General features: G+C 35.9%; 1 long non-coding RNA gene and 2 pseudogenes across 1 annotated transcript; all 3 read right to left on the reverse strand.

Annotated features, from left to right (window-relative positions):
• Nucleotides 1-213: 213 nt before the first annotated feature.
• Nucleotides 214-1,885, reverse strand: LOC132041186 (putative receptor protein kinase ZmPK1; annotated as a pseudogene).
• Nucleotides 1,886-6,905: 5,020 nt separating this feature from the next.
• On the reverse strand, nt 6,906-10,208 carry LOC132039591 (toMV resistance protein Tm-2(2)-like; annotated as a pseudogene).
• Nucleotides 10,209-12,349: 2,141 nt separating this feature from the next.
• Nucleotides 12,350-19,822, reverse strand: LOC132039592 (uncharacterized). Its single transcript, XR_009410429.1, has 3 exons — nt 19,126-19,822; nt 12,707-12,815; nt 12,350-12,614 (listed from the first exon to the last, which is right to left on the reverse strand). It is a non-coding gene; the product is annotated as an uncharacterized LOC132039592 (long non-coding RNA).
• Nucleotides 19,823-21,294: the final 1,472 nt, after the last annotated feature.

A 21,294-nucleotide genomic window follows, 5' to 3' on the forward strand; every position in this document is an offset into this window, starting at 1 on the left:
TCAGTCTTTCAAGTCACTTTACTTGTTTTTTTTTTTTTTTTTTTTGCTGTCATAAGCTTAACAAAAAGACAATAGAAAACAACTCACCCATGAGGTCGAGGTGAGTTGTTGGATAAGAAGCAAGCCATAGGCTATAACGACCACACAACTACGTTCTCATAAATATTTGAGATAATGGTTAAAAACACACCTGAACTATTACTTTTCTGCGAGTTTCCCACTCAAACTATCAGGGGTTTCCTTTTCCTACCTGAGTCATTACCATCTATGCTATAATTTACGCTTGTAGCATATCCACCACCTATCTCATTGTAGTCTTGCATCTTTGTCTTTTTCTGAACACAACAAAGCTACTTTTATAAGAACTTCCATCTTTTCCAAATAGTTAACACCATCCAAAGTAGGGTCCACGACTTATTGAATCTGTCAGGCAGTTTGCTCAACTCCATGCATCTTCCCACAAACCCAAGTAACAAGCGTTGTCGTGTCTTTCATCTCATCATTATCCATGTTATTACATTGAGCGCGGTTTGGGATCTTTCCGGTGATCAACTCTAGCAGTAGTATTCCATAGCTATATACATCGACTTTGGAGGTGATGAGGTGGTGAAAAATCCATTCAGAAGTCATGTAACTCCTTGTCCCGCGTATTGTGTAAACTTGAATTGTCCACTCCACCTCTATTTAATAGCTTTGAGAGACCAAAATCAGCTACCTTTGGCTCACAATTTGAGTCCAAAAGTATATTCTGAGGCTTTATATCACAATGCAAAACCCATTCTAGACACTCTTCATGTAAGTAAGCAAGACCTTTTGTTATTCCCAAAGCAATCTCGAACTTCTTTTGCTGATCAAGAATATTTCTGGCATGTAAATTATCTGCTAAAGAACCGTGCTCCATGTACTCCTACACTAGTAGCCTGTATTTTCCCTCAACACAATAACCCCATATGTCTATCAAGTTCATGTGGTTGAGCTTGCCAATTGTGATTACCTCTGCAAGAAATTCAGCTTTTCCTTGGTTGGCTTCTAATTTGAGATACTTGATGGCTGCAATTCTGTTGTCCGATAATTTTCCTTTGTACACAACACCACCACTTCCTTGTCCAATTTCATCTCTGAAATTAGACGTTGCTTTTTTCAGCTCGGCATAAGTGAATCTCTTGAACCTATTGACAACCGGAATATAAACCAGATCAAATGTTTCTTTAAAGCGTTTGGGGGTTGTAGTCAAATAAGAGAAAAGACATCTGAACTCTAAAACTCCAAGTGCAACAGTAAACCCAATAAATGACTTCAACCATCCAGATTGTTGTTTTCTCTCGTAGCTTCTGTCCAGCAAAACATGTGTTCGTTCACACTGTAATTTGCCTATAGGACCTTCCTCATCTGAATTACGGACATCCTTGGGCAGTTTAATGTAAACTGAACCTTTCCAAGATGGTGAGCGGTACCCATTGAAGAGCAATGTCTTCAGATAGCAGCTATAAACGCCATTCACCATTTCAAAATTGAATTGAAATCCTTTGCAGTCACAGTTATCTAAGCAATCCTGTTTGCATTGCTCCAAGGTGTGATTTTTATAATGCTTAACCTCATACCCGAAGAATTCAACGTGATGAAGATGAACAAAATCCACCATATTTCTATCAGAGCAAGAGAGTTTAAAATCTGCTTCGCATCCATAAGACCAATCCGTCACATTTTTCATCTTATGACGTTGTAGGCAAGTGCATTTCCTACCAGAATTATAACTATAAGTGTACAAACTGTTCGCACGAATTCCATGAATCATGCAGGGCCTCCAATTTAGTTGCCAAGTAACTTCCCAATTAGTCCTCTGCGTATTCAAGCTGTAGACTCGGATGTTCCCATCAATATCCAGTGTTAATCTTCTTTGAATGCCTCCTTCACCATAATCAGCAGTTTTAAATTTGAAATCATCAGACGATTTGAATTGGCCCAAACGGTCGAGAACTGCAATTTAGCTATTGTTGTAGGTGGTTCAGTTAGCTTCCCCGCTTGCTAGCCATCAGGGTGGCCAGTACACACCTGACATCTCTAAGCCTTCATAAACAAGCTGGAGAACATTATTATCAGCACACTGTAGCTTGTAAAATCCTGATGAGTAATTGGTTGAGCTCCTCAGAGGCACAAGCTTTGAATTTTTGGTTAGTGCTTGTCCTGGAAGGACTGGAAGGAGCTAGTGTATCAGTTGGTGTGTCAAAACTTTGCCAAATAATTTTGTCTTGTGAAGCTAGAAGAACAAGGTTGCCGTTGTTCAAGAGTTTTAATTCAACAAAGGCATTTGATTGCATTTCAGTTGCCCAAACTTCGCGCTGGCCAGCATCAGTAAGAACAAGATCCCCTGATTTGGTTAAGGAAATCAACGAGTGCCTTCCATTTACAGGATCGTCTCTGTTAGCCATCCAGACTATGGTGTAATTTTTATCACCACCAACTAAATTAGTAAACCATATAGCAAAGCTATAGGCATTTTCACCAACTGTGTGAAAACCTGCTACATAATAGCATAATCACCATTGGGCGATGAAATCACCGTATATTGGGAAGTAGAAAGAGAGGAACCTTTACTCAAACTAGTGATAATTGAGGATGATGAAGTTGGTGCTACTAGGAAGAGTGAAAAGTGAATAACAAGACAAAATACTGGCTTATACATTTTTTGTCTACGGGAACTTAAAGTATGTGGCTAGCTTTAATACACAAAAAAAGTTAGTACATCGACTTCTTATATAGAGCAATAAAGTAGAGCTAGTAATAAGTCTGTGGACCAAAATCCAAGAGGAGAAAGAAGTAGCTAGATACTGATAGGAAAGTATTTTAAGTTAATTTTCAAACTCAAAATTGAGTCTTTTATGAAAGGATTTAACATTACTCATATCTCAATAATTTCAGTTACTCTTGCATTTTAAAGTGATCCAAACTTTACTTTGTAAAAAAGAGTTCCTTCTCTTATAACTGTCCTCCAAACCTCTCTTCCTCATCCAGATTCTACATTCAAAAGTTCAAGTTGAGAGTTTTGGTTTCCTAATAGAATTTCTCCATTATTTGTTTGGGTAAAAATTCAAAGATTTGTCATGTCTACTAAAGTTATTCGCTTGTAATCCCATAACAATTTTGTGGAGGAGAGGGGGAGCAAATATCGCTATTGGAAAAGTGTTTTGCACGTGTTTCAAGCTCTTAATTTGTGTTCTTCGTTCATGTTTTTGAAGTCTTAAATCTTTTTTGTTCTTATTCATGTTTTCCAACACTAACTTTTGTACTGTACTATATGTTGCAAGATTACTTGTAGGAGTACAGATGCAATTGTCTTAACTCATTAGAAAAAGAAAAGGGTGAAACCATTCACCTCAGGAGTCAAAAAATCTAATGACTTACACAAGATATCAAGGATTGACTGAATAATATGTTCTGCAATTAAACTGTGAAACGTGGCTTATAGTGAATGCAATAACTGATTGACAATCTTATAGAATTTATTAAAGAAAAAACTAATCAAAAAATTGCATAGTGGTCTTCCAAATTGATCCAGCTACAAACTCTTCGTACTCTGTTTAAATAAAAAAATCAATGAGTCAATAGCTCAAAAAGTAGTAGTAATTGTCGTGAGAGTATTAAGAGTTACAAAACATACATAAACAAATGACCACCTTCAGGAATATGCTTACATTGATAACGACTAGGATTTGAAAAGTTGATCCATCATTCATTGCTAAAGGGATATTCGCTTTTTAATGAGTTAATGGCCAAGAATATCTATCAAGTATCACTTTTTTGTGAGTTTCATACCTGAACTATTATGTGTTTGTGTTTCCTACCTGAACTATCATCAATTATTTATCAATACACACCTAAGCTATCAAGTGTTTCCGTTGCCTACCTGAACTATCAGCGACTATTTATCAAAACACACCTCAACTAGTATCTTCATATGTATTTTTGACCATTATCTCTTTTTTTAAAAAAAAAAAAATTCCAATTAATTCCTTTAATTATCTGCATGAAGTGCCATTTGGCACCATTTTTAAACAAAAAAAAAAAAGAGAATGCACACCACACCATCAGATACTAGTCGGGGTGTCTTTTGACAAATAGTTGATGATAGTTTAGGTAGGAAGTGCAAATACCTGATAGTTCAGGTATGAAACTCACAAAAAAGTGATACGTGAGGTGTATTTTGACCATTATCTCTTTTTTAATTGATGATACTTCTATTCAAGAAATTTTTTCTTAATAATAGAGTATACGGAAAAAGGCTAAAATTGCCCTCGAACTATACGAAATAGCTCACATTTACCCTCCGTTTGTTTTTTATACTAAGAGCCTGTTTGGATGGGCTTAAAAGAAGCAGCTTATAAGCCAAAAAAAAAATAAGTTAGGGTAGGCCAACTTATTTTTTTTAGCTTATAAGTTGTTTTCAGCTTATAAGCTGCTTTAGATAAGTTAAGCTAAACGGGCCCAATTATTTTTTTAGGCTTATTTTATCTACGCACAAATGATTTTAAAAACACTAAACACTTAAAAAGTGAAACAACTTATAAAGAACTTATGCGTCAATCCAAACGAGCTCTAAAACTACCCTTGTCATCTATGTTTTGGACCACAAATACCCTTAATTTTAACGCCTTGCCAGTGGAGCTGACATGGCAGTCCAACCTGTAAAAAAATACACGATGACCCACTTATCCGTTTAGTACACCCGACCCATGTTTAATTGAAGGGGTAAAATGAAATTACCCCTCATTTCTCACTTAACTCTCTCACTCCTTATTGCCGGAGCTAGGCGATTCCCAGCTAGGGTTTCGAAGAACAATTGAAGTTGGCTACCATAATTTGCATATATTAGGTAAGTTCTATCCCATTTAAGTGGCTAAATGATTTATTTTTTTGGTTTACTAGTAGGTAAGTTTTATCCGTACGTGTTTAATTTTTAAGTTTTGTAATTAGGGTTTATGATTTGGGCTTTTCCGTTAAACATTTGATTTAGGGAATGATGATTTATTTTTATTTGATGATTAGGGTCCGATTCGTGGGGATGAGTTAGGGTTTACTGAAAATTTGAGGACTTTGTTTTTATTTGATGATTAGGGTCTGATTCGTGGGGATGCTTGTCTTTCTGTTTCTTTTTAATATAGATTCCCTTAAGCTCTTAATTTATTGATATGGGGCCCTCTATGTTTATTTTTTGTGGTTTTCTGGTCCAGACGTTTCACTACGAAGGATCATTATTTTGATCTTTTGTTGCACAATGGGGGTGAATGGGTTAGAAAATCTCAAGTAATCTATGACAAGAAGTATGTGTCTCTTATCAGAGCCAATGATTCAGAACTCCTGACAACAACTTACACCGTGTAATTTTACAAATGGGTCTGGAGAGAGTAAAGTGTATGCAAATCTTACCCATACCTTGGATGTAGAGAGGTTGTTTCCAATAGACTTTCGGCTCAGGAATTGATTCAGAACTCCTAGACTATTATAATGTAGAAGAGGAGTTTATCACAAATTTACTGGACATATAGTTGTCCAGCAACTGCTTGTGAAAGGGCCTTCTGAAAAGTATTACTTGGTTGAAGGATCTGAATGTATTAGAACACTTCAATATTTATTAAATGAAGAGTTCAGGGTACTTCATTTCTTTGTTGTACTCCCTCTGTTCCAACTTATGTGATAGATTTTTCTTTTTAGTCTGTCCCAAAAAGAATGATACATTTCTATATACATAACTTAAACTTCCTTTTTTACCTTTAATGAAATGATTACAGCCACACAAATACTTATGGCTTGTTGTAGACCATTAGTTCCAAAACTCATTCTTCCTTTCTTAAAATTATCATGTAATTCTAAATCCATTCATGCTTACCATGTAACTTGTATGGATAGGAAGAGAAATTTGAAAGTTACCTCAAATCATTATTCTTCAAGCAAAGATATATTCTTTTTTCCAATAGGTCATGTACGACACTAATAATCAATTAAGGAATTTTAGTAAATCAAATCAACATTACAAAAAGAAAAATAAAACAAAATCCAAGATCCCAATTAAAGAGATGAAAGCAGCATGTTATATGCAATTGGATCCTATATATGAATATTTGTCCTAGGAAAAAAAAGAGAGAGAGAGAGAGAGAGAGAGAGAGAGAGAAGAGAATGACATTAGATGGGAATGTTCACCTGTTCCATGCGGCAATGGTGGCAATGTCACAATAGATGCCAATGAAAGGTACTACTACAACTTGTAATGTGGGTTAAAAAGTCAAAGAATTCCTTTATTAAAGAAGTGACGGACAATTCCTTTGTCACTACTACTTGGTATGTTTAGGTGTATTGTCAATTGTGTCCTTTTCGTACAACTTCATGTAAAAATTAGGGTACATACTTAAGGGTATAAACGTCGATCAACATTTAGAGAATATTTAGGTCGTTCAAAATTTAGCGCAAATTATTTGTGCTTTTAATATATGTAGATATGATTATACAATATTATACAGAGTTATACACAACTATACATACTTATACATAAATATACAAATTTATACACATGTATATATAATGCTTAAGCAATGTATTTGTATTGTATATGTGTGTAAACATGGAATATACACATTTACACTAATAAACACATGTTATCCGCCATTAGAGTTCCATTTCAATACCAAATTCACTGCGCCCAAGAAGAAGAAGAAGAAGATGTCATAAATACACAAATGCTTTCCAATTTAGATCTTACATTTGAAAGTTTATCAAAAAATTATTGACGAATATGACAGAAAAGATTCTCCGATGAAGTCACTCCTTTTCTCTGTCTGGCAGCGATGGATCTGGTCGGAAAATTGTTTCTCCTGCGATGGGTCTCTCTTTTCTTCCAAATATGGCCGTTCGAATTTGGTTAAGAATGAAACATTAAGATATTATGAGTATGAAGATGAATTTGGGCCAGATCTTGCCGTTCGAATTTGGTTAAGAATGATACATTAGACAGGGAAGAGAGAAGGGTGGAGAGAGAGAAATCAGTGTTGAAGAACGAGACAGATCTGGGCTTCTTCAGGTAATAAACAAAATATGGGCGAAACTAGGTAATAATTTTGCACAAATAGACAAACAGTATTATTTTCCCTAAAGAGAACAAAACAATTACTGAGAATTAAAAGATGCTTGACTAATTTGAATTGGAAACCAACCTGTATTGTTCAGTAATAATGTCTATATATGGCCAGCCATGCCAAACGTTCAGAAAGCCTAATATTTGGTGCATGAGAGACTATTACTTTCTTCAGTTCTGGCATGGTCACCTCATCAATATCTATCTCCCCACAAGTTACTTCCAACATTGTGCAACTCTCCAAGTTGAGGAAAGCTATTGGCAGTTATAAAGAGGTTTATCATACTCTCATCACATTCAAACTAGTAGTTCTTAAATTTGAGTATCTTTAATTTGGGAAGTCTACTGAACATTATTAGGTGATGCATATCTACTTCAACAGAGAAAAGAGAAAGCTTGACAAGATTTGTGGGCAATGCTTCAAAGTTCACAATATTCAAGTCTGCATTTATCAAACTTAACTTGAGAAGATTACTATAGGAAGACAAGTTGATTCGCTGGAAATCCTGCAGGCCGGATTCTGCCTTGCTCCACAGCTTCAGAACCTCCAGCTTTGACAGTATTGCCACGGGAGTACTTGAAAATACCTCTATCATGAACTTCTTTTTTGCCTTTAAACTCAATTTTCTTAAATTTTTCAATTGGTGCAACCATCATGCCTTCATATAGTAATCGCCTATCCAAATTAGAGTCTGTAGATTAGGCAATAACACGTTGCCTGAAGAAAATCCACCTGATTTGTAAAATTGCTGAGCTATAAAGTTTGAAAGACGAAGATGCCTCAATTGTTTCATTTCCATAACATCAAAACAAATGCAAAGATTGGTCTGTTGAACATATAGGGTCAATAAATGCTTGAGCTTGACTATACTATGTGCTATTTTTCCGTTGAAGTTTTGGCCCTGCAATTTGAGGTAGCCTAAGCAACTCAAATTCCCAATTCCTTTTGGAATACTAACGACCCTCTTAGAGTTACTCCTAGGAATGTGCATAGACAACAGTCGCAATAACTTGAAGTTAAGATGAGTTTTACGAGACATATAAATGTCTTCACTAATATATGAAAGGGCACGAAGCTTCCTAGGCTTGGAATTTGAAGAGAAGAATTCACCAACACCACCAGAAATAGAATAAAAGCCTTTGCTGTCTAGCAGCAACATCATCAGATGTGATATTGTCTTCGGTGAGAAGGAAGTTACTCTCTTTCGCCAATGTAACACACAAACTATGTAGTAAATCATGTATGTGACAACTTGCTATTCTTCCTTGGAATGTTCTTTTGGAAACCTGAATCAGGTCTCTTAAAACCAAATCATTTAGGATATCCCCTGCTATATATTCAACCTCGTGTCCATTGCTGTCACTTACTACTATAAACTTCTCAGCCACCCAAAATATTTGTCAAATTAAATGCAAGAACTTCTTAGCCTTCAGGGAAAAGTCCAAAATACAAGAAACAGGGCCTTAATGCAGTGGGTAAAGCATTGTAACTTAGAGACAATACCTTAGCACATTGATTTTGAATGTTTTGACCCATAGGCTCAAGTACCCTATTCCATGCATGTTCAGTTCTCTCCCTTGCTCTTAGCATGCCTACAATCACCATAATGGCTAGTGTATACCACCACATTTTCCAACTATCTCTCTACCAATGTTTTGCAAGCTTGGTGGAGCATTCAACCAATAATTATCACTATCAAAAGAAAAAATCCTATTTGCAAAGAGTTCAATGCTTTTCTCTGAATGTAGATGTTTCAACACGTGGAGCGAGCTATACCCTCCTATGTATCTACCTACATTACTATTCCGGGATGTGATAATTGTCTTACTGCAATTTCTTGAATCACATTCAAGAAGTACAAGTTTCATATCATCCCAAATTTCAAACATTCCAAATGTCATTCAAGAGTATAACATACCTTTTTCTTTTCAAGAATGACTTAGGTTTTCTGCCAAATTCTCTTTCATTTTATCTTCCCTCAGTCCGACTTGTTTGACTATGTCAAATAAGATTTCTCCCACTCTTGGCTGTTGTGAAACATAGAACAATGCCGAACACTCGAATTGATTACAAAGTTGCCTATAAAGTTTCTTGGTAAGAGTTGTTTTGCCCAAACCGGGCATGCCAACAATCGAAATTACTCGATATTGAAAATCTTGATTAAGTAGTTTTGCTTTTGGCATATTAATCGTCATCCAAACCAATAACCTCTGTTTCATCAGCATGAAGGAATAAACTTCTCCGGTCTATTGGAATGTAATCGTGGTGATTATTGCTATGTATATCCATGATGCCATAAGTGGTCCTCACACGATCAATCTCAGCAACCCTTCTCTTTATCTTCTCTATCTCCATAGCAAATTTATGGACACAAAAAACATGTAAAGGGATAAAGCCGTCTTCTTAAGGCGACCAATTGTGCCTTTGCTCTTTTGGGATTCATGAAGTTTTGGAAGGAAGTCATCTAAGAGGTCCTCTACATCACCTGCCAACTCTTGAATATCTTTTATAAAGTTTTTCACTCTTGAATCGCCATCAACTGCCTTGGCCTTCGCATCATCTATATAAGATCGAATGTGTCTCATTTCTCTCTGAAGCCAATTGATATCCTCTTTCAACCAATATAAGCCTTCCTTCTTCAAAGAGTATATTTCCAGCTACTTCTGCAGCCTTGGTGATGACTGCAGTAAGAATAATTTCAGCCATCTCTTTTCCTTCCTTTCTTTTTCAGTAGCTAGGAAGCCTAGCCACTAAATCTGTAGATAAAGAGGGAAAAGATAGTTGTCTTGCGATTACCTAATTAAACAAGAAAGCAGTTTTAGGTGTGTGATATTAATTTTTCATTGATGAATAGCATAAACAAAATGATGGAAGAAAAAAAGAATAGCATAAATACAATGTTAGGAGAGGATAGTGCTACAAGTTTAGCATTGGATAGTTAAAACATATGTTGAATATATATTGCAAAAGTAGATCATGCAAAAATAATGATAAAATCAATTTATGAAGTACAAAATGATTGATATTGACGTAATCTGTCTCTTTAATTGATCAGTTAGCCAAAGTTTGTGGTGCTTCTTTCCCATCTAAGATTATCAAACAATGAAAAGTGAAAGATGTACCTGGTAGATGGTGCTTAACTGATGTATCTTCTCGATTTCTAGAGAGAAAATAGAGAATCTTTGAAATAGATGGGTGGCACTGATATGAATATATTATATTAATATAATAGGCTCTAAAAAGTTTCTTAAATTTAAGAGGAGATTATTGAATATAAAGGATCGTGGGTAAGTACCGACTAAGTAAACATGTCGAAAATTTGGAGAATTAAGGAATACAAAGTCAACGAATACTTCAAATATTCAAATGTTTTGAGACTTTTTATCCTTAAATTATTGATTTAGAGTTTGTATGATATATGTAGGCAAACACCTGTACATATTAAACACAATAATAATTATTCTTATCTCATGTAAGGTGGTATGTCGTTTTATAACATGAATAACAAATGTTAAAAGTCAGACGATTGAGGCAACACCATGCGCAAAATCCAATAGCAAAGATGAGTTTACGCTAAAGTAGGGGTGTCAAATGAATGGCTTGAACTTAATTTATGCGAGTCAAAATGAATTGAGTTATCAACCCACCGAATGGTTACTTGAGCTCAATAGGATCAGTAAAGTAAAGCCTAGCCCCCCTTGCCTGTACTTTTTCCTTTTGAGTTTTGTTATTGATATATAAATTAAAAACAGTAGTCCTAGACACCTCGCCTAGTGAATTTGCATTTAAAAAAAAAAAAAAAAAAAAAAAAAAAACTTGGGCTTAAATAGAATACTGTCAAAAATGGGATAGACAATGAGTCATAGTACAACTGCTCAATTCTTATCAAGTTTTAATTTTTTTTTTGTTTATTTCATATAATTTATGAATACCTAAATTATTTGAAAAGGTTCTTTCGGTGGCGGAGACAGGACTATCACTAAGGTGTTTCAAGATATGAAAAACCAAACACGCAAAAATTAAGAGATAAAAAATGGAGGGGCATGGAATTGAAAATGGAGGGGCATGGAATTGCAAGACTAACCTTAACACCCTAATAAAATCCACCCTATCATACCCTGTTTATTGTTTCTTCCTACTTTTACCCTACTCTATTGAGCCGTCTTAGATTTTCTTGTGTTTTTTCCCTTTCACACCTTGCTAATGTGAGATGCTTTGTGCACCGGGCCTTCTTTTAATACTTTGCAATGTTCTAATTTATTCTAAAATTTTATTTTATTTTTCTTCCGAATTAAAGTCCTTCAATCATATATTACTTTGCAAATCGTCAAGATTATTTAAAAAGGTGTAAAGATTGAGTTACTTTTTTTTTTTTTTAATAATTAAGAGAACTTGTATTAATTACCAAGGAAGTCGTTAAAAAATAATGAACACCAACAGCTATCTCAAACTGAAAAGAAGCAGCACCTATAACTACATCCGACTAGGCTAATTACAAGATCAAAATATAAACTGACTAAGAAGATAGCTAATGCCAGCAGGTGTTCTCACATTATTGGTAGACACAATCTCTTTGGAAATATTATCTACACTTCTCTCAATTTTCTCAAAGATTCTAACTGTCCTCTCAGTCCAAACAAAATAGATGAATTCTGTGTATATTAGCTTAAGCAGTTGAGCCTTCTGGGAGTTTTCTTTGGAAGCAGTAATGTTATATTGAAACTGATCCTCCCATGAAAGATGTTGTACTGGTGATCTCTGAATGCAAAATTCTATGCCATAATCCTTCAGTGTAGCCACAGTTCAAAAACATATGCTCCCTAGATTCATCTTCATTCCAGGATAATGAGTGGGTTTTCTCCAAATTCATACCCCGTTTCCTTAATCTATCAGTAGTTAGTGATTTTCCATGCATCAGCAGCCATAGAGTGAATCTACTTTAGCCCTAGCTGCATTGAACATGACACATTTCCGGGGGACCTTAGGTTGGTTGCCAATGAGATATACATAAAGCTATCTAATGATACCATGTTGAGGGTTGATGTGAAGTTGACCATTTTGTAGCACTACTTTTGCATCCATAACCTTTCTAATCATCCAGCTAGCCTGACTTGGACTTGGACAGTCAAATAACTGTTGGTTCTTTATATAGAACATATGAATCCATTTCACCCAAAATCTGTTCTTTTTGCTAGCAATATCCCAACAGTGTTTAGCAAACGCAGCTCTATTCCACAAATTTAGGTAGATAAGATTAAGTCCACCACAAGATTTGGAACTATACAGTCTATCCCAAGCTACAAGGGCCTTTCTAGTGATCAGATTACCACCCGGCCTGACATAACTTCTACAGTAAGCATCAATGCATTTGTAGACTTTGCCTGGTAACACAAATAATTGTGTCCAATAAGATTGGATACCAAAATGACAGTTTGCACCCATTGAAGTCTGCCAGCATACAAAAGTTTTTTGGTTGTCCAAGAGAAAATCCTGGCAATAATTTTGTCAATCAGAGGTTGCCATTGCATAACTAAAATCTTCTTTGTAGACAATAGAATACCAAGATACTTATAGTAAATCACCTTTAACATAGCCACATTGTTGCAAGATTAGGTCTCTTTGATCAGGAGAGACCCCACTCGATGCCTAGGTTCACAAAGCTCTATTCACTCTTATTGTACTCGCAATTCCCTTTTCCAATTTCCATTAATGAGCCATAGTTAGTATTCAAATGGTGATCAAGCAACCAAATAATTAAGATCAAGAAAGAATAAACAACTAAACAACAATAAGTTAATCAAACAAAATAAATTTCTAAATGGGAACGATCTTGAAAGAACCACAATCCTAGAACGTGAAATTTACTTCCGCATAGACATGGAAAAAAATAACTAATCATCCAAAGAGACATCAAAACAAATAGTATGGAGAAGAAAAGGTCAAACCCAATGCACTCCGGCCTCCATGGTGGATCTTAGCTCTCTCCACGTCAAAAGTTCTCCAAAAATTCGTGGTTGGAATGTATTTAGGAATACAAAAATGCTTGGGCTATTGAAAACAAATCCAAATCAGAACAGGAAAGTTTCAGGGCGCCGAGGGCCTCGCGCCGCGCTAAATATCATTCTCAGATTCATGAATGGCCGGACACAAAGACCACCCGTGACGCGGCTGGATCACAACACTTTTGGCGGCTAAAGAATTCACTTCCTGAGCTTCAACAATTTTATTCTAGATAATAAATGTTACCCTGCGTCGCCGAAAGGTGTCTCTTTGCACACTGCAGGTGCAAGGAGTCAGGGATACGTAGCTAAGAAATTGGTATGTAATATTATACTTTTAAAAGTTATCTATGATCAATATGTAATTATTGAGTCACTAGTTTTATCTTTTTCTGCAGAAAAAACAATCGGGACATGAGCCCGCTCAAGATGGGCTCTTCCTTGCAATGCACATTAAAAAAAAAAAAAAAAAAAAAAAAAAGAACGAGTAGGGTCCGGACAATGGGTCAAGCCGAGAGCTGAGCAAGCTTATGTAAGCTTATGTAAGTGAAAATATTTTTATTTAAGTAATGATATAAGTTGATATGATACTAGAGGGCATGATTGATGCTAATGGCTCAAGGGCATTAAAGAGGACGTTGGAGACACTTGTGGACCCACGTAAGAGGGCAAATGATGTTTGGAAGATAGCTTGGCATTGGAAGAGTTGCAAAGTGGCTATGCATTGCAAAGTGGCTAGATGCGCAAAATGGCTAAAAGTGAAACTATGGGGCTAAGATTGCAATTGGAGGTCATACTTGCAAGTTATGAAGTTAGAATGGCAATTGGAGGTCATAATTGCAAGTTATGAGACTTTGGATGCAATTGAAGACCCATGTGGGTATTTTTACAAAAGAGCCACTTTAGGGCCTTTTGATGTAATAGGCATTAGGATAAATAGTTGTTTTCATCCATTTGGAAGACTTAGCTTGAATATTGTGTGAACTCATATTGAGAGAATTTTAATATAGTTTGTTTGGTTATTGTTCAAGTGTGATTTCCAAGTTGTGAAGTGAATTGCTTATCCATTGAATTCATTTAGATCGCTCATTTGTGGATTCAAATTGAGTCTTCTAATTTGGTTCACATTGCTTTGGTTCCTTGGTTGAATTCAAAATAGGAGGATCTAGGCTTCATATACTTAGGTTTGCCTATATGATTCATTACCAAGTGAGTCAAGTATCTATCTCTAATTCCTTAATCCCAATTCTTCATCTATCTTTTGTTTTCCTTTGTTTTTGTTTAATTCTTAGAGTTTCCCCTAGGTTGATTGTTATCATAAGTTTATAATATGTTCATTAAATACTAACTTACATCTTTAAATACCCAGACTCAGTATGAACAACTCAGCCAACCGATGACCATGGCGAGCCAACCAGCCACAACCAGAATTGGAGATAGAACTGTGGTGTAAAGCAGTTGGGGGAAAACAAAAGGATAAAGCGTAGGGTCTAAGCCCAAGGAACAACTTTCAGCGCATCCAGTCAGAACTGTGAGGTAAAGGGTCCTCTCGCCAAGCTGAGGGAGTTGATAGTGTTCGCATCACGGGTATGGTACAGCAAATCGAAGCACTTAATTGGAAATTAGCAAATGCCGAAGCATGACGAGTTGCAGAAAGCAGGATCATAGCCAAGAACCTCAAAGCGCTCCAGGCACAACCGCAGAACCACATAGCATGTGGACCGTTTGGTGTGTGCTAGATTTGATTTATTGAATCTAAAGCAGTGAAGCTAAGCTTCTGTGTTGACATTTTTAGGCCTGGGATTTCATGGCAGCCGAGAGAAAATTAGGAAGAAGAGAAAAGAAGATATTTTCATTGATTGTAATGAATACAATGCCAAATAGTGTGGCTTTACACATTTTATGGTGCGGCTTTACACATTTTCTGGTACAGTGCATTTGCAAACTAAATACCTCATCATTAACTACTAATCTCAACAAACTAACTCTCTTAAGCTTCACACTCTAATGCTCCCCCTCAAGATGGAGTTTGTGTATATATCAAAAACACTAAGCTTGTGTAACAAAAGATAATGTTGAGAAGCTCCAAAGCCTTTTGTAAGTAAGTCAGCTAGTTGCTCCTTAGTACTAAGATAATGAGTCTCCACCCATCCAGCCTTGAATTTTTCCCTTACAAAATGACAATCGATGTCAATGTGCTTGGTCCTTTCACGTAAGATGGGATTGGCAACAATTTGAATGGTTGTTTTGCTATCACAATACAACGTAACTGATGTTGGGACTGTGATATTCAAGTCCTTCAACAGAACTAATAACCAAATAATCTGTGAAACGGCAGCAGCTATGCTTCTATACTCTACTTCAGCTGAGCTCCTATCACTGTTTGCTTCTTCTTGGATTTCCAAGAGATGAGGGACTGTCCCAATTTAATGACATAGCATGTTACAGGTCTTCTGGTGTTTCGGCATGCAGCCCAGTCTAATTCACAATAAGCTAGTAGACTTCTGCTAGAATTGCTGCTTAGCAAAAAACCTTAGCCTGGACACTTTTTAATATATCTAACCAATCTTAGTATAACTTCCCAATGTGACACCTTAGGAAGTTGCATGAATTGACTTAGCACCTGAACCGCAAAGCTGATATCAGGTCTGATAATTGTCAAATATAGCAATCTTCCAATGATCTTTTGATAAGCAGTGACATGTTGATAAGAAGGATCATTTGTAATGCCCTCATGTTCATTATAATCAACAGTAATAAGCTTGACCTTTTCCTCCAAAGGTGTATTCACTAGGTTAGCATCACTGAGCCCTGAATTTGATATCAATTCAAGTGTATATTTCCTTTGATTAAGTAAAATTCCTGTCTTTGATCTCAGCACCTCAATTCCAAGAAAATATTTGAGGTTACCAAGATCCTTCATTTTGAATTTACTATGCAGTGAGGACTTCAATTCTTGAATCAAAATTATGCCGCTACCAGTAAGTAACAGATCATCTACATATATTAGTGTAATAGCTATATCATTTATGGACTTCTTTATGAATAAAGAGTGATCATAAGGACTTTAAATGTAGCCTGTGTCAACCAAGGCTTCAATTAACTTGAGGTTTCATTGCCTTGAAGCCTGTTTCAAATCATATAATGACTTAAGCAACTTGCACACCTTGTACTCCCCCTGTCTTTGGAACGCTTGAGGTAAATCCATATAGACTTCTTCATGCAAATCTCCTTGTAAAAAAGCATTATTGACATCCATCTGATAAAAAGGTAAATTAGAAGATACTGCTAGGCTAGTAACAGTTCTCACGGTGACCATTTTTTCCACTGGAGAAAAAGGTTCATGATAGACTAGTCCTTCTTGTTGATTATAACCCTTAGAAACAAGTCTTTCCTTATACCTTTCCGCTTCACCGTTAACCTTGTGTTTCATTTTATATACCCATTTGGAGCCAATTGCCTTCTTTTCTAGGGGTAAATCTACCACTGTCCAGGTGTTATTGAGTTTTAAAGCATCCATTTCTGCTTGCATAGCATCATTCCAATGCTGGAACTTAGAAGCTTTCTTAAAGGACGTTGGCTCAATTGAAACTGAAAAAACTGCCACATAGTCCTGGTATGAATGACTCAGATGGTTGTATGAGAGATGATCTTCAATGGGATACAAGCAAGCTGATTAGCCTTTTTGGAAATGACATAGTTTTTGTTCCATATAAGAGCCTGTGAAGCTCTACTTGGCATTTTGACAACATTATTAGTGCATTATTTGCAACCATAGGAGTGGACTCAGGATCAGAAATAACTGTGTCATTCTCATTAGTGATAGGTGCATCTGTGGTAGTATCAGTGGAGGAAGATTGAGGGGCATTAGCACAATCTTCAATCTTAGTAATAACGACAGCAGGTGCATCTGGTACATGATCCTCAGGTGGTGTAGTATGCAAAATTTGAGTGGATGACTACTCACAATCTGCAACAACAGGTTCTTGTGGAATAAACATATCCACTGAATCATCATGAATCCTTTGGAAAGGAAAAATGTATTTTATGAAGGTGACACCCCAGCTAACAAAGATTTTTTTTTATTGTATATCAAACAACTCATAGCCTTTCTGAGATTTTGAGTACCCTATGAAGATGGCCTTGTTAGCTCTTGGTGCAAACTTGTCTTGTCTTGGCAAAACAGATGCAAAACACAAGCAACCAAATAGCCTTAAGTAATCAACCTTAGGTTCCTTTCCATATAGCATTTCAAAAGGTGACTTACCATTCAACACTCCAGAAGGAAGTTTGTTAATTAGATAAAATGTTGTTCTAACACAATTCCCCACTCCCCCCCCCCCCCTCCCCTCCCCCCCCCCCCCCCCCCCCAAAAGAAAAAAAAATCTTATAGGAATTGAAGCTTGAAACCTCAAGGTTCTAGCAGTATCTAAAATATGTCTGTGTTTTCTTTCTACAGTTCCATTTTACTGAGGTGTATAAGGACATGAACTTTGGGTGAACAATTCAAAGAGAAGAAAAAAAGATTTCTACATTTAGAATTAGTAAATTCAGTCCCATAGTCAGATCTCAATCTTTTCACTTTAATACCAAACTGAGTACAAACCATAGTCAGAAAATCTTTTAGTACAGTCAGAACCTCAGTTTTATGCTGAATCAAACTATTGTAACAAAGTAATGCTTCTTGTCATAGGTGGAGTTCTATATGGACCCCAGACATCTAAAGGAACTAAATGGAAAAGATGATCTGACTTATTCATACTACTAGGAACTGGTAAACTACTTTGTTTAGCCATGGGACATATCAGGCAACACTATTGTGGTGAAGTCGTCAGGTTGTCCTTGATAGTTGATATATGTTGCATTACTATAAATGAAGGGTGACCAAATCTGAGATGTCAAAGGTCAAACAGACTTGAACCTTTTATTGAGGCATTCACTACTGCTCTTATTCCATCTCTCAACAAGTACAAATCATTAGATTGTCTAACAATCCCAATCACTTGGCCAGTGCAAATGTCCTGCAACACATAAAAGTTAGGGAAAAACTGACACTGCAATGTAGTTCCCTAGTGAGTTTGGCAACTCTAGGAACTTGAAATCCAGTACATGAAGTGTATTTTTTACTTTTATGTCACCTAACACAACTAAATTTCCTGTACTTGTGATTTGAGCCTGTTGGTAATTAGACTGTACTAGAATTTGAATCTTTCAAATGTTTTATCTCCTCAAGCAACTCCTTACATAAAGCTATACGTGCTTTGCTCCTCAGTCTACTATCCAATCATGTAAATTTGGATCATTAGACACTTATTAGCTTTGCATTCACTCAAATCAGTGTTGTGCCGCAAGTGTTTCAACTGATTCTGCTCCTCTTCATTAAGAAAATATCCTTGTCCTCCAGCTGTTGTTGCTGCTACAGCATTGTTAGCATATGGCCTGAAATTACTTATTTCTCTTTGATGTGCACCTCTTGGCTTATAACCTCCTTGTGGCATTTGGTTTTGATTCTGATCATAACCACTTGGACCAGTCTGACTACCAATTTGATTTGACTTCTTCTTACTCCTAAAATCTGCATGATATCCAACTAACCTGTAGCAATCTACTGTTTAATGTCCTTTATAACCACAAACCTCACAAGCTGGTCCTTGAATTGGATCTATTGGCCTTTTTTCTCTGAAATTTTGACCTCTTCAGTTAACATAGTGAGAACTTCTTTCTTTGTATCTACTACACCTAATTGTCTTTGACTCTTCTCTTGTACTACAGTGGAATAAGCTTGATTTACACTAGGTACTTCAGATTTAAGAAGGATGTCACTTCTCACATGATTAAAAGATTCATTTAATCCCATTAGAAACATTAATAACCTCTGCTGGTGTAAATGTTCTATAGAAGGTTTAGCTTCTACAATCCACATGAAGATGAGGGAATCAACACATCAAATTCATCCCATAATTTCATCATTTTAGTATAATAGTCAGTGATAGAATCTGTACCTTGCCTTAGGCATGCTACTTCAGTGCAAATCTGATAAATTCTTGTCAAATTTGACTTGTTGAAACGTTCCTTGAAATCATCCCAAACATGTTTGCATTTGGAGCATAGAATATAGTCGTAACTAATCTTGGTGCTACAATGCTGCTAATCCATGACAAAACCACATCATCACATCTCTCTCATTGAGTTTCCAATTCACCTTTGTACGAACTTCTCAAACAAGTTTCATCAACAAAACAGTATTTGTTCTTCACCATTAATGCAAGCCTCATTAACCACCTGTGAGTTTTATACCGATTAATGCTACACCAGGTGTATCCGATTGTTGTAAGTATAGTGGGTGATTATGTTCGAGAGTTGTTACTGTTAATTCTGCCATATCTGAGCTTCAATTTGAAAAAGAATTGCGATTGTGATCAAACAAAAAATTGCGTAAAAAATTGCAATATCTTGAAACAGAGAAAAACAAATTTTATTTAGAAATTGATGCGGTCTAGTCTTCCCACTCTGATACAATGTTAGATTTGATTTATTGAATCTAAAACGGTGAAGCTAAGCTTCTTTGTTGATAGTTTTAGGTCTAGGATTTCATGGCAATTGAAAGAAAATTAGGAAGAAGAGAAGAGAAGATATTTTCATTGATTGTAATGAATACAATGCCAATTGGTGTGGCTTTATACATTTTCTGGTGCAGTGCACGTGATGTGCACATGCATTCTAACAAACTAACTACCTCATCATTAACTACTAATCTCAACTAACTAACTCTCTTAAGCTTCACACTCCAATAGTGTGCCCCGTTCTCCTCCTCTCGACCTAGAAGGTGAAGACTTTGAGGAGGATGACGTTGAATTTGAAGCCCAGACTCTAGATAATGAGATTTAGTTAGGATTTCATTTATGGACATATATTGAAACTCTTTAGAACTAATGGTGAAAAGTTTGAACTTTGGTAGACTTTTTAAACTGTTTTAATGAATATTTAGTGTTGTATTTGGTGGTTCTGATTGATAATTAGGATGTTGTTGATGTTGTAGCTCTTTTAGGATTGATTTGGCAGCATTATTGTTGGTTGTAGCTGTATATAAGTTGTGCATTTTATTGGAAGGTTTAGTTGCAGAAAATGCAGCATTCTGCTGCTGGTTTTCTCAAAAAATCAACGGACATATTGAAAGCCCAAAAAACCGACGCAGTCAGTCGATTTGTTCATCACATTGATGAACTACTTAGTTTTTAAATTATATTTTTTTAAAAGAAACCGACAGACTACATCGATTTTTTACATTTTTAAAATTATTTATTTATCAATATAACATGTTTAAAAAATATTTAATAAAACTGATTGACCACGTCGGTATTTTTTTTTTTTTTTTAAATTTCCAAACGCGTGAAACCAAGCGAAAAGGAAATCCGTCAGTTTCTAAAAAGCGACGCGGCCCAAACCGATGATCCATAGTTCGTCAGTTTTGGCCATTGGTTTTGGGCTGTTTTTTAATAGTGACAGTTGGAAACAATTGTCAACTTTAATCTTAAATTCCTAAAGCGACAATTATTTTAATAAAGTCTTTAAGCTAAAGTGACTATTTATTTAGGTCGGAGGGAATATAATACAAGGAAACGATATTTAATAGACCTAACTATCTTGCATCAATGGGAATGCAAGCTGCCTGTCAACCCTGGAGTATTATTTATTTCATTTTTATGATTTCCAGACAATGATCCACTTGTTAACTACTTTTCCATATTAAACAAATCAACACCCCATATATAATACAAAGAATAATGACATTTAATAATAGCCCTAACAACTTTGTGCCAATTAAACCAATGGGTTTACTATACTGTTGCATCGCCCAAGAACATGTGATTGGTCAACTATGAAGTCTAGCACAATATTGTTTGTAGATACAAATCCAAGATTTAGAGTTATCAGGATGAATGTGATATATAATATGTTTATATATTGTCATTACTTTAAATTGAAAGTAGTGAAAATAGTTGAACTCGGACAACCTGCTCTAAATATGCCAATAAATTTAAACAAATATGTGCACGTGTACATTGCTAGAGTGTTTGTCAGAGAACTTAGCCGTTCTAGGACAAATCTTAAACCAAATTTCATATCAAAGGATAAAAGAGCTTCAGCAAAATTTCGGGCCACCGGCCAAT

The sequence above is a fragment of the Lycium ferocissimum genome, chromosome 12 (genome assembly GCF_029784015.1).
Source record: "Lycium ferocissimum isolate CSIRO_LF1 chromosome 12, AGI_CSIRO_Lferr_CH_V1, whole genome shotgun sequence".
Lineage (NCBI taxonomy): Eukaryota > Viridiplantae > Streptophyta > Magnoliopsida > Solanales > Solanaceae > Lycium > Lycium ferocissimum.